At 45.8% G+C, this 10,634-nt stretch overlaps 1 long non-coding RNA gene across 1 annotated transcript; it reads left to right on the plus strand.

Moving 5' to 3' along the window:
- The first annotated feature begins 422 nt into the window (after nucleotides 1–422).
- On the plus strand, nucleotides 423–1,834 carry LOC121045138 (uncharacterized). The gene is made up of 3 exons (XR_005797602.1): nucleotides 423–540; nucleotides 898–1,012; nucleotides 1,422–1,834. It is a non-coding gene; the product is annotated as an uncharacterized LOC121045138 (long non-coding RNA).
- The last annotated feature ends 8,800 nt before the right edge of the window (nucleotides 1,835–10,634 follow it).

Here is a 10,634-nt window from a genome sequence, read left to right on the forward strand (position 1 = left end):
CACTCCAGGCTATGGCAACCCACTGAGTACAACCCTGTCCCCACTGTACCCAGTGGAATGGGAGGGAATGGCTCATGGCACAGAACTAACAAAGTCTAGGTAAATTGAGTTCTGCCCTACTAGACCACAACTGCAATCCCATCTGTAGGGATTGCTTTAGAAATTAGAGAACCTAAGCTCTTAAGAAATTTTTGGCCATCCTTCCCTAGGTGGGGATGTTATCTTCTGGAGCTCCAGAAAATGAGCACTGGTAAACACACATACACGCACACACACACACACTTGCACGCACACACGTACGCACACACGTATGCACACTTGGGATCAGAGGAGCAGCAGAATCAGAGGAGGTAAGAAGTTGAAGTAAATGTGGTTGGATAAATTTCCAATGGGTGACACCACTCCTCCAATTTCACTGGTATCATCCCACATATGCCTGAGGACATCCTGAGGAAGTACATGCTAGAATTATCTCCATTGGGCAGAAAAGACATGGACCATACCTGAGAAGCACAATCGCGAATCTGGGACCAGAAAGAGGTAAGAATGAAGAGTTATGTCTCAACCCAGATATGTCTCACAGCTAGGACCCTGGCTGTCCCCATACCTTTCCAGGGGGCTATGGAGAGGGGTGCATTGGTGTAACTGTGGACCGATGTGACAGTTCATGGAGAAAGGGGTGAGCAGTCAGCAAATAGAGAACTATTTGCATAGGTGTTATCCCAGGAGGGGACTCAGGAGGTGGATCATAGGCAATGCCATCACTTTGCTCACAATAGGCCACAGGAGAGCTTGGGACTCCTGTAACCTGGCACCCATGTTCTAGTAAGGTCCCATACCAGGCTCACTTGTGTGCAGACACAGAGAGTTTGGGATGTTCTCTTGTTGTTTTCCCAGGTACCGGGGCTCTGGATACCAGAAACCCCAGTGTGCAGTATCATTTGGATGTTGGAGAGGGTTACTTAACCCACGCTGGTGATGTCTCAGGATGTTTTCCAGGAGGTCACATAAGGTAACACAGAGCACCTAGAGCATGGCAGGTCAGGTCAGGTCAGGTCACAGCTCTGAGCCATTTCTGGGCACCCCTATCCCCTCGTGTTCAGTTCCAGGGAAGGGGGACATGTGAGGCGCTCCTCTCCTGGACTGGAGGAGGTTGGATGGCAGTGGACGACCTGGTGGACCCATCATGGCCATGCAGATGTCATGCTGGGAAGGAGGGAAAAGGGATCTCTGAGATGCCTCTAACTGATTACAGGTTTAATCCAAGGCCCTCAAACCACATTGCTTCTCCTCCTTGGGGGAGGTGTGTGCACACTGTGGTGTCATATCTGGAATGAATTCACATGGGTCTGAGGACAAGCAAAAGCAAGCAGACAGGGCTTTGAGGACTCCTGCCTGCCTGCTGGGCACTGTCTTTACAGAGCCACATGCCACAGATGGAGGAGAAGCTGAATGATGAGAGCCCCTGCTCTACTTCCCTGAAGGACAGGAAGAAGACCCATACCATCAGGAGGATGCTGCGCTGGCTCAGCATGAGTGCAGGTACCAGGGAAACCCAACACCTAGGACCCACAGACAATGAAAAGAATACCAGGGCACAGAAAACACACTACTACTCCCCCGGTATCTCTTGTAGACTCCTGATGCCAGATGAACCTGGAGCCCCATGTGCTCCCCAAACATGACCTCATGGCCCAGCCCCTGCCATGGCCAGATGCAACGTCACTCTCCACTTATTTGTAGGAATATCAGAAAAGAGATGTGAAACCATTTCATGTCCGATTCTGTCTAGAATATATTGGCATTGTCGTACATGTTTCCTCAACAACTGTTCCCAGGTGTCCTGGTTCTCCTGACCATCCTTCCACAACTTCTCCATGTCTGACACATGTTCATGATGAGCAGGGAGATTTTTACCCAAAGGGCATGGGGCTCATGGTATTATGTCTACTGCTCTGCACTTTGGTTGCTAAGGAACACACCCCTGGCCCCTCTAGATCAGGAGCAAGGGCCTTACCACCGAGACTACATTCTGGAAATGAGATGACTTACCTCACCCATTCAGCCCTTCACAAATGCGGGACTGTGACATGATTCCCTTCTGTTGCCATGTCACAGTGCTGCACTGAACATCCTACATGTCCTATTATCCTGACCCAACCTCTGCCAGGTAATGTCCCTGTCTTCTGGTCCCTAGAATGGGCTGTGCTGTTAGAAATCACAGGGACAATGCTGTTAATGAAGGGAGGTGCTGTCCATACTCATCTAAGAATCTGACCTGATATCCTAACATGTTCAGTCATTCCCCACCTCAAATTCTCGTGTGAATGCCAAGATCCTTTTTCCTACTCTGGGCACCCAGGTCTCATGCTTGCCACAAGTCACTGGGGTCTGGGGGTTTGGTCTGCATTCTGGACTCCAACCCTCCTGTTGGCCATAGTGCTGTGTCTGATTCTGTGTCCTTCCTGTGTTCTACCTCAGGGTACAAAGGTCACACCTGGGAATGAGAATGAGAACTGTGTGGGGTGGACCATCGAGGCAGGCCTGCTGAAGCAGCGAGTGGAGCACATCGTGCCTGCCTTTCTGGGGAGAGACCCCACGTACGTCTCCACATTCATGGGCATGTACACAGCTTTTGCTACCACCCAGAAGGTCCTGGAACTGTTGTTTATGAGGTGAGCACCTTGCCCTTCACAGCCCAGTGTGATTCAGCCCCTTAAAGCTTTATGTCTAAGGAAAGTCACCAAATGTCCTTGAGTCTCACTTTGTTCCTCTGATCAGAGTAGAATAACTCCAGGTACTCAGTGGGGGCAATGCAGGGAAAGTCACCCTGGCCCTGCGGAAATGTCTGCTGGCAGAGCTGTCTGTGCTGGGTGATCTTTGTCCTCTTCCCCATGATCAAGTTTCTGCCTCATCCCTCACTGTCACCAGGTGTTGTGTTGTGCTGTTTCCCCATTTGAAAAGGAGATTGGAGGTTCTATCTGTGTGTCTGAGTCCTGGGTCAAACCAGTCAAGGATGCCCAGGATAAGCAGCAGGCCCAGACCCACACCAATATGTGTGATGGAGCTGATTGGGGCCCTATCATTCATCAAACATACAGGAAGCCCCACTACATGCAGGCATGTCTGTAGGAGCTGACTGGGATCCAATGCACAGAGCAGACAGCACCCTCCCCTTCAGAGCTCCATTCTAGTCAGCAGTCAGTGACTCTGGATATGACAAGAGGTAGTATCCACAGGACACCTGATATGATGCCCTTATGGCCTCCTCCAGATATGACTGCTTCCTTCCTGAGACTGAGGAGGATGGCGGACCCTGGGAGCAGGAGAAAATGTGAGTAGGCTGAGCTCATGCTGGAGGGCCTTCCTTCTCCAAGATTGCAGTGCTGAGACTGTGCATGGGAGGGGCTGCAGGACCCAGCATCCCACACATCTGAGAGTCCTGTGAGAGGACAAAGATCTGAGGGCTTCTCCTTGGGAGCAAGGAAAGGGTTCTTGTCCTGTCTGGTAGAGGATGGGCTGTGGGCACAGTGAGACAGCAGACAGTGCCAGAGGAAAGCATCAGCCCCTTAGAGAGTCCAACCCCATCCCTTTCCCACTAACAGCCTTGCATCCGCCCCCATCAGGGGACCCAGATAAAGGTTTTGGGGAACACCACGCTCACCACCTTGTAGAACGTCAACAGTGTGTGCTTAGCAAGAGTTCAGGAGACACAGTGAGGGCTCAAGGAGCACATATCACCCACACTATGGGAGACCAGTGTCAGTGGGAGGACACCCACATGTGCACTGAGTGAATGAGGCAGCATAGAGGCACAGGTCGTCACGTTGAAGGTATGAGGAGGGTCCCAGCAAGCCCAGGTAAGAGACAGAGTCCCTTTGTCCCGTATTTGTTCAGATTTTCATGGAGCGCTAAGGTATGCAGTGAAGGCACTGACTCATCCTGACACCACCCCTCCACTCATGCACGGAGTTGAATTCTAGTGGGAGGTAGGCAGGGGGACACACTGAGGAGTCTGGCTGGCTTCCCCAAGAAGGACAGACTTGGCCACATCATTGGTTAAGGGGTTCCCGTCAAACAGAGTCTTGACAGTCCCTCTTCAGTGACCAGGACTCTCTTAGGCAGGACTGCCAAATCCCAGGTGGACAAGGTAGAGAACCACCCTCTGTACATCCAGGAGCAGGAGTATAGAGGTCAGGTCCCACAGGGCTGTCCTGAGACCTCAGTGCAGGAGGAACACCCCATGTTGATTGTTCTGGCTACTTTTGTATCCCCAGAGCCATGTCTTCCATCCTGGGCACCTGGCTGGACCACTACCCAGAGTACTTTTTCCAGCCCCCAGAATTCATCAGCCTGAAGATGCTGCAGGAATATGTATGGGTCCACATGCTGGGCTCCGAACTGCAGCACCACACCCGCCTTCTCTACTCATTGTGGAGAAACCATGAGCTCAATGAGCCAGAGTCTCTGGGTGAGGAGGACTCTGGGTGGGAGATGTGGGGATGTGGAAGTGACAGGGTATGCCACACAGAGCACGTTTTCTGAGACTGCGGGTGGGCTAGGAGTTGTGAGTAGTCTCAGATCACTGTTCCATTAGCCTGCCATCTGGGAGATTTCCTCCTGGTGGGTTCTTTGACTCAGTTGACAATGTCTATGGGAGAGGTTTCCTTTATTTGGAAGGGCCATGGAATGGCAATCACGGTGATGACACTTTCTATTCTTGAAGCTATGACACAAGCTTGAAAGCAAGATCCAGACATCACTCAGGAGCTAGCCCCCGCTATCTCTGTCGTGCCCACTTCAGCTTCACAGCACAGGTTGCCTGAAGCCACCACTCATCCTGGAGCTCAGCAATTAGAAGCAGTGACGCTCCCTGCAGAGTCACCACCAGTGCAGGTGGTAGTCCCAGCTCTGCTTCACTGTCAGGAGCTGGAAGAGCCACCTGCCCCTTTGGTGGACTCACAACCTGAGCAGCCTCCAGCCCCAGCTGGTGGGGTCACGGAAGGGCTGGAGCAACCACCTGATGCAGCTGAGCAACCAGCCTCTGCTCCCGAGCAGTGGCTCATGTTGGCTGCAGCCCCAAACGATGAATTCCCTGACCCTGTCATTGTGTTCTTTGTAATTTTTGTGATTTTTATAGAGGTATTTACTGTCTTAGGTATTGTTTTATAAATAAAACATAAATTAACTTCAAAAAAATTTACTCTGATCCTTTTAATTTACAAATTCAAGTCTCATTACGTACATTCACAGGATTTTATACCCATGACCACTATGTACTCGAACATTTCCATCACACAAAAACGTATACTACTAATCACCCACAGTTCATTCCCTCACCCCAGTACTCTGCAACCACCTATCTAGGTTTCTGCTGCTTTAGCTCCTCTAAAATTTTCAGGTGTGTGCAAACACACAACATTTCTTGCTGTGTCTGGCTACATAACATGAGAGTGATTAATAATTGGTTAAATATTTAATGAAACTAACATTTTTATGACAGAGGAATATTACCCAAAGGACAAATATTATGTGAAGCTCCTACTTGAAATATCTTCATTATCTGGCATGGGGACCCTTTGAGATTTGACACAAGAGCAGAAGCCAGAAGAGAAATGTCTGGTCCAGAGCGATACCTTGAAAATCTTTCATTTCCCTGGACAGGCCATGTTGATATCGGTCTAATGTGCATATTATAAAATACCCAAATGAAATATTCAATATACCATTTATGCTAATCTATTAGGCAATAAAGTCTAAAGTTCTTAAAGGTTTTCTATAAGTGACGTTTAAGTAGTAAAATTAAGATTTAAATAATGAGGACAGGCACCAAGGTGGCTCAATCGTTTGAGTTTCCGAGTTGAATTTGGCTCAGGTCATTATCTCATGGTTCTTGAGATCAAGACCCAAGTCAGGCTCTGCAATGACAGCTTGAAGCCCTGGTCAGGATTCTCCTTCTCACTCTTTCCAAATAAATAAATATGAAAAAATAAATAAATACGGAGAAAAAATTTATATTCTTCAAAGAAATAATTGCCCATAAGACATGGTGTCATCTTCACAGTCCTTTTGCTTTGAGTGTAGCAGGTGTCTGTGTTTGTGTCTACGAGTGGTGTGATAGGTTGGGCGTGTAAGGATCCAGGACTATGGTCTTGTAGTACGTGATGTCCCCACAGTGGGCAGGCACAGTCCTGTCCCCTTCTGCATTCTCAGTGGCCACACATCATCATTTACTCTGTGTTTCCAGAAGCTGAATGACTGGGCCCATTCCAATATTTTGACTCTCATCATTGTACAAAAGGGTACATCTGTACCACAAATCTCTCTTTCTTTAGGCATGTACACCGAGCACAACTTTTGGAACATTATTCATATCCATTGTTTGGGTGCTGCCTCCACTTTCAAATATCTACAGACTCTTTATACATTGGGGCCTTATGTGAAAAGCAGGGACCCCTGGGACTGAGTGGACACCTGAAGAAATAGGAGGACAAGCCAGCACTGAGGCCATCAGGGTACCTAGGAGTGACCCATGGGGCAGGAAAGAAACCACACTCCCTCATTCTGACCTTCTGCACAGCGTCCCTGCCCCATGTCCTGGAACACACTCATCCAGGCCCCATCCCATGACAAACCCCAGCCACCTGTGCACCTCCTGTTCCATAGCTCTGCTTCTCAGTAGAGCAGCCAGTCCCTGCTTTCAGGCCAGTGGAGGATGCAGGCTGGGCCACTACTGTCTGCTTGCTGGCCCTCCACCCAGGCTGGGTCCCTTACTCTCAGGAAAGTACCTGTAAGTGCAGGTCAGGTCAATGAGTTAAAGACCATGACCTGAATGTGTTCATCCTGAGGATTGAGTGACAACAGCAAGAACCACTTGAACCTTGGCAAGGAAGAGAGTCCTTTACAAAGCACATCAGGAGCTCAAGGAGACTGCAGGATGGAGACTCAGTCAAGGGTTTGATACTGAGTAAAGCCCCTCCACCCTTCAGGCTCCTCCAGCAGTGACGCCCTGCACCTGCCAGCCCCATCTTTGGGGAGCAGTGTCCTTGTCATGAGCAGCTACACAACACCCTTTGCTGACCACAAGACACACAGGAATATTTCAGGGCTCCCTGATCTCTCAGCAAAGAAAGTGCCATTCCAACTTAGACATCCTCAGAGGATTCCAGGCAGATCACTGTAAAATTCAATGATTTGTGAGGTGCCTTTCAGGAAGCCTATGAAAAATATAGGTGTCTTCCCAAATACAGTATTCTGAGATGAATTCACTGAGTGGTTGAGTCAGGCACTGGGTTCCAGGACAGAAAATAGAGACAGGGTGGCTACCTCCCAAGATGCACAGGGTGTGTTGTGGGAATGTGTTGGGAAGCATATGTCCATGTTACAGCTCTTGTGTCTGGTTTAAAAAAAACATATATGCAAACAAACCTTATTTATGGAGATGTTTGATTATATCAACCACAAAACATTTCAGAAAATTTGTATAGTATCACTCCCTATATCTGCTTACTCTCATCTAAATTTGATCACATCATCCTATATTCCCAGGTACCTTTTCACTTATTAGGAGTACATGATATGCTATATAGAGACCGCAGTGACTCTACAACATAACTGGTAGACCTAATAAATGATTTCAGTAGTTAAGATATGTATGTCGATGTATATAATGTGCTTCATTTCTATACATGAATCACAAACTATCATAGAGAGAAATTAAGAAAATAATTTAAAATCACTCCAAAAGAATAAAATATTTAAGAATAAATTTAGCCTATGGGCACCTGGGTGGTACAGTCAGTGAACCATCTGACTGGCTCAGGTCGTGATCTCATGATTTGTGTTTTCAGCCCTGCATTGGGCTCTGTGCTGACAACTCAGAGTCTGGAGCCTGCTTCAGAGTCTGTGTCTCCCTTTCTCTCACCTCTTCCCCACTCATACATGCTCTCTCTCTCTCTTTTTCTCTGTCTCTGTGTCTATGTATCTCTCTCTCAAGGATAAACATAGAAAACTCAAAAAAGAAAAGAATGACTTTAACCAAGAAGATGAAAACCTCTGTACTGAAACCCAGAAATCAGTGGAGAAAGAATTTGGAGACAGAAATAAGCGGAAAGACATTCCATGCTACTGGATCCCAAGAATTAAGATTGTCAAAATATTCACACTACTTAAAGCCATCTGCACATTCCCTAGGTACGATCCCTATCAAAGTTTAAGCACGTCTCCAAAACTAGAATAATCCTTCAATGTGGACAGAACCACAAAAGGCTCTGAATACCAAAGTCATTTTGAGAAGGAAGAACACAGTTGGATGCATCATACTTTCTGATTTTAAACTAGATCTCAAAGCTACAATAACCCAAGCAGTACGGTATTGGGGTAAAAGCAGACACACAGATCATTGGAACAGAACTGAAGGCCCAGGAAGAAACCCACACATATGTAACCAATTAATTCACAACAAAAGAATCAAGAATATAACATGAAGAAAAGGCAATCTCCTCAATAGGTGGTGTCAGAAACACTGGGCACAGAAAAACAACACGCACAGAAAAACAACTTGACGCCTATTTAACACCACACACAGAAACGAATTCAAAATGTATTAAAGACTTAAGACCTAAAACCAGAAATATCCTGGATAAAAACTTGGGCAGAAGGTGTGGGATCACACAATTATGTCCTGAGTTAGGAGATTATAGGGAAAGCTTTGCAAAGCAGATCACTGCTCTTTGGCCTTGGTGCAAACAGCCAGCAACAGTTCACTTACCTAGTTGGTGTGTATCTGGGGGGCAGGCTAGACTTCACTGATCCAGTGGATGTGTATCTAGGGGTTGGGTTCAGCATGTGCTTACAAAGTCCTTAGATCATGTTGTCACGTGGAATATTTTATCCTATCTATATTTGGTTTTCACCATGTCTTCACTACGTTCTTTCCAATATGTGGCCCACTGACGTGTTTTACATTGTTTGTAGGCTTAATGAATATGGGAGCTTGAGAGCAGCTCACGGAGATGTCCCTTAAACTCCCTCTCACCTCTCTTGACTTGCATGGAGTCTTAAGCAATCCTTTCTGCTGTCCTTGGCTCTGCTGGACAAAGCCAAATGCCGAAACCATGAGAATTTTTTTTCATCTCAGTCTAAACACTGAGTTTTTGGATTCGACACCAGAAGCCAAAGGTACAAAGGAAAAATAAAGAAGTGGGACTACATGAAACTAAAAAAATGAGTTCTGCACAGCAAAAATATTTTCAAAGGAATGAAAAGGCAACATAGTTAGTGGGAGAAAATACTTGCAGACTACATACATGGTAAAGGGTTAATACACAAGAGACATGAAGAACTCCTACAGGACAACAATGCAAAAGCAAAGAGCAATGATGAAACTGGCAGAGTCCTGAAGAGGCATTTTTCCAATGAAGACATGCAGATGGCCACCACATACATGAAGAGATGTTCAATGTCACTCCACATTAGGGAAATGAAAAGCCAAAGCCAAAGAGATATCACCTGAAACCTGTCTGAATGATCTTATCAAAAAGATAAGAAATTACAAGCGTTGGGTAAACTGTGGAGGAAAGCAAATCATTGTGCTCTGTTGGTGGGATTGGAACTTGGTGCAGCGGCAGTCGAAAACAATATAAAGTTTCTTCAAAAAATTCAAACTAGAACATCCATATCATCCAGCAATTTCCCTCAATAACCCCCCTAGGTATTACTCAGAACACATGAAATCACTAACTCCCCAAAATACCTTCACACCTGTATTATGCCACATTGTTTTTAATAGCCTGGAGGGCATTATGCTAAGTGAAATACATCACACAGAGAAAGACAAATACCAAATGCTTGCACATATATGTAGAAACTGAAACAAAAATAAGAAAACAAAATACAAAAATCCTCAAAACATAATAAAACAAACTCATAAATACATAAAGATGATTGCAAAGGTGAGGGGCAGGAAGGAGGGAAATAGGTTAAAGGGCAAAAGACATCAGCAAATAAAAAAAGACCATGTCAACAGGGAAACAGAGAGTAAATATGACTTCAATACCTCAAATTCTAGCTTCCTATATTTCAAAGACCTTAGTTCATTCCATTACATTCACCAGACCTACCTGAATAATAAGGAATTATGATGACTCAGAAGTTTTTGAAAGATGATTTCTTTACTTAGTATTTCATATCAAAGAGGACAGAGTGCTTAGATTACTAGCTGCAGATTTTCAATTATTTTTATGGTTTCTTGAAGTATCATTATGTCACAAAAATCTCCTTAGATCTAAGTGGACACTCTCAACACTGAACATATGTACATACCACTAAAACAGTACAATAAAGGTAAGGTACATTGTCCATCACACAACAGTGAGTTTTTCCTCCTTGTTGTAGCGAGCATTTTGTGATGAAAACGTTCCGGGTATCAAACACATGTATCAAATTCCATGCGATGGGATATGAAGAATATAGCAATCATGGTAATCATGAAAATAATGATATTCAAGATAATCATAATCTCCTTAATTCCTCAGAGAGACAACTCACCCCCCAGGGACAAAACAGATGCTTAGGAGCCTGAGCTGCTAAAAGTGGCCTACACCACACCATCTTACTGAAAACATAAAAGTACC

This window comes from Herpailurus yagouaroundi, unplaced genomic scaffold (genome assembly GCF_014898765.1).
Source record: "Herpailurus yagouaroundi ecotype Mexico unplaced genomic scaffold, PumYag 189, whole genome shotgun sequence".
Classification (NCBI taxonomy): Eukaryota; Metazoa; Chordata; class Mammalia; order Carnivora; family Felidae; genus Herpailurus; species Herpailurus yagouaroundi.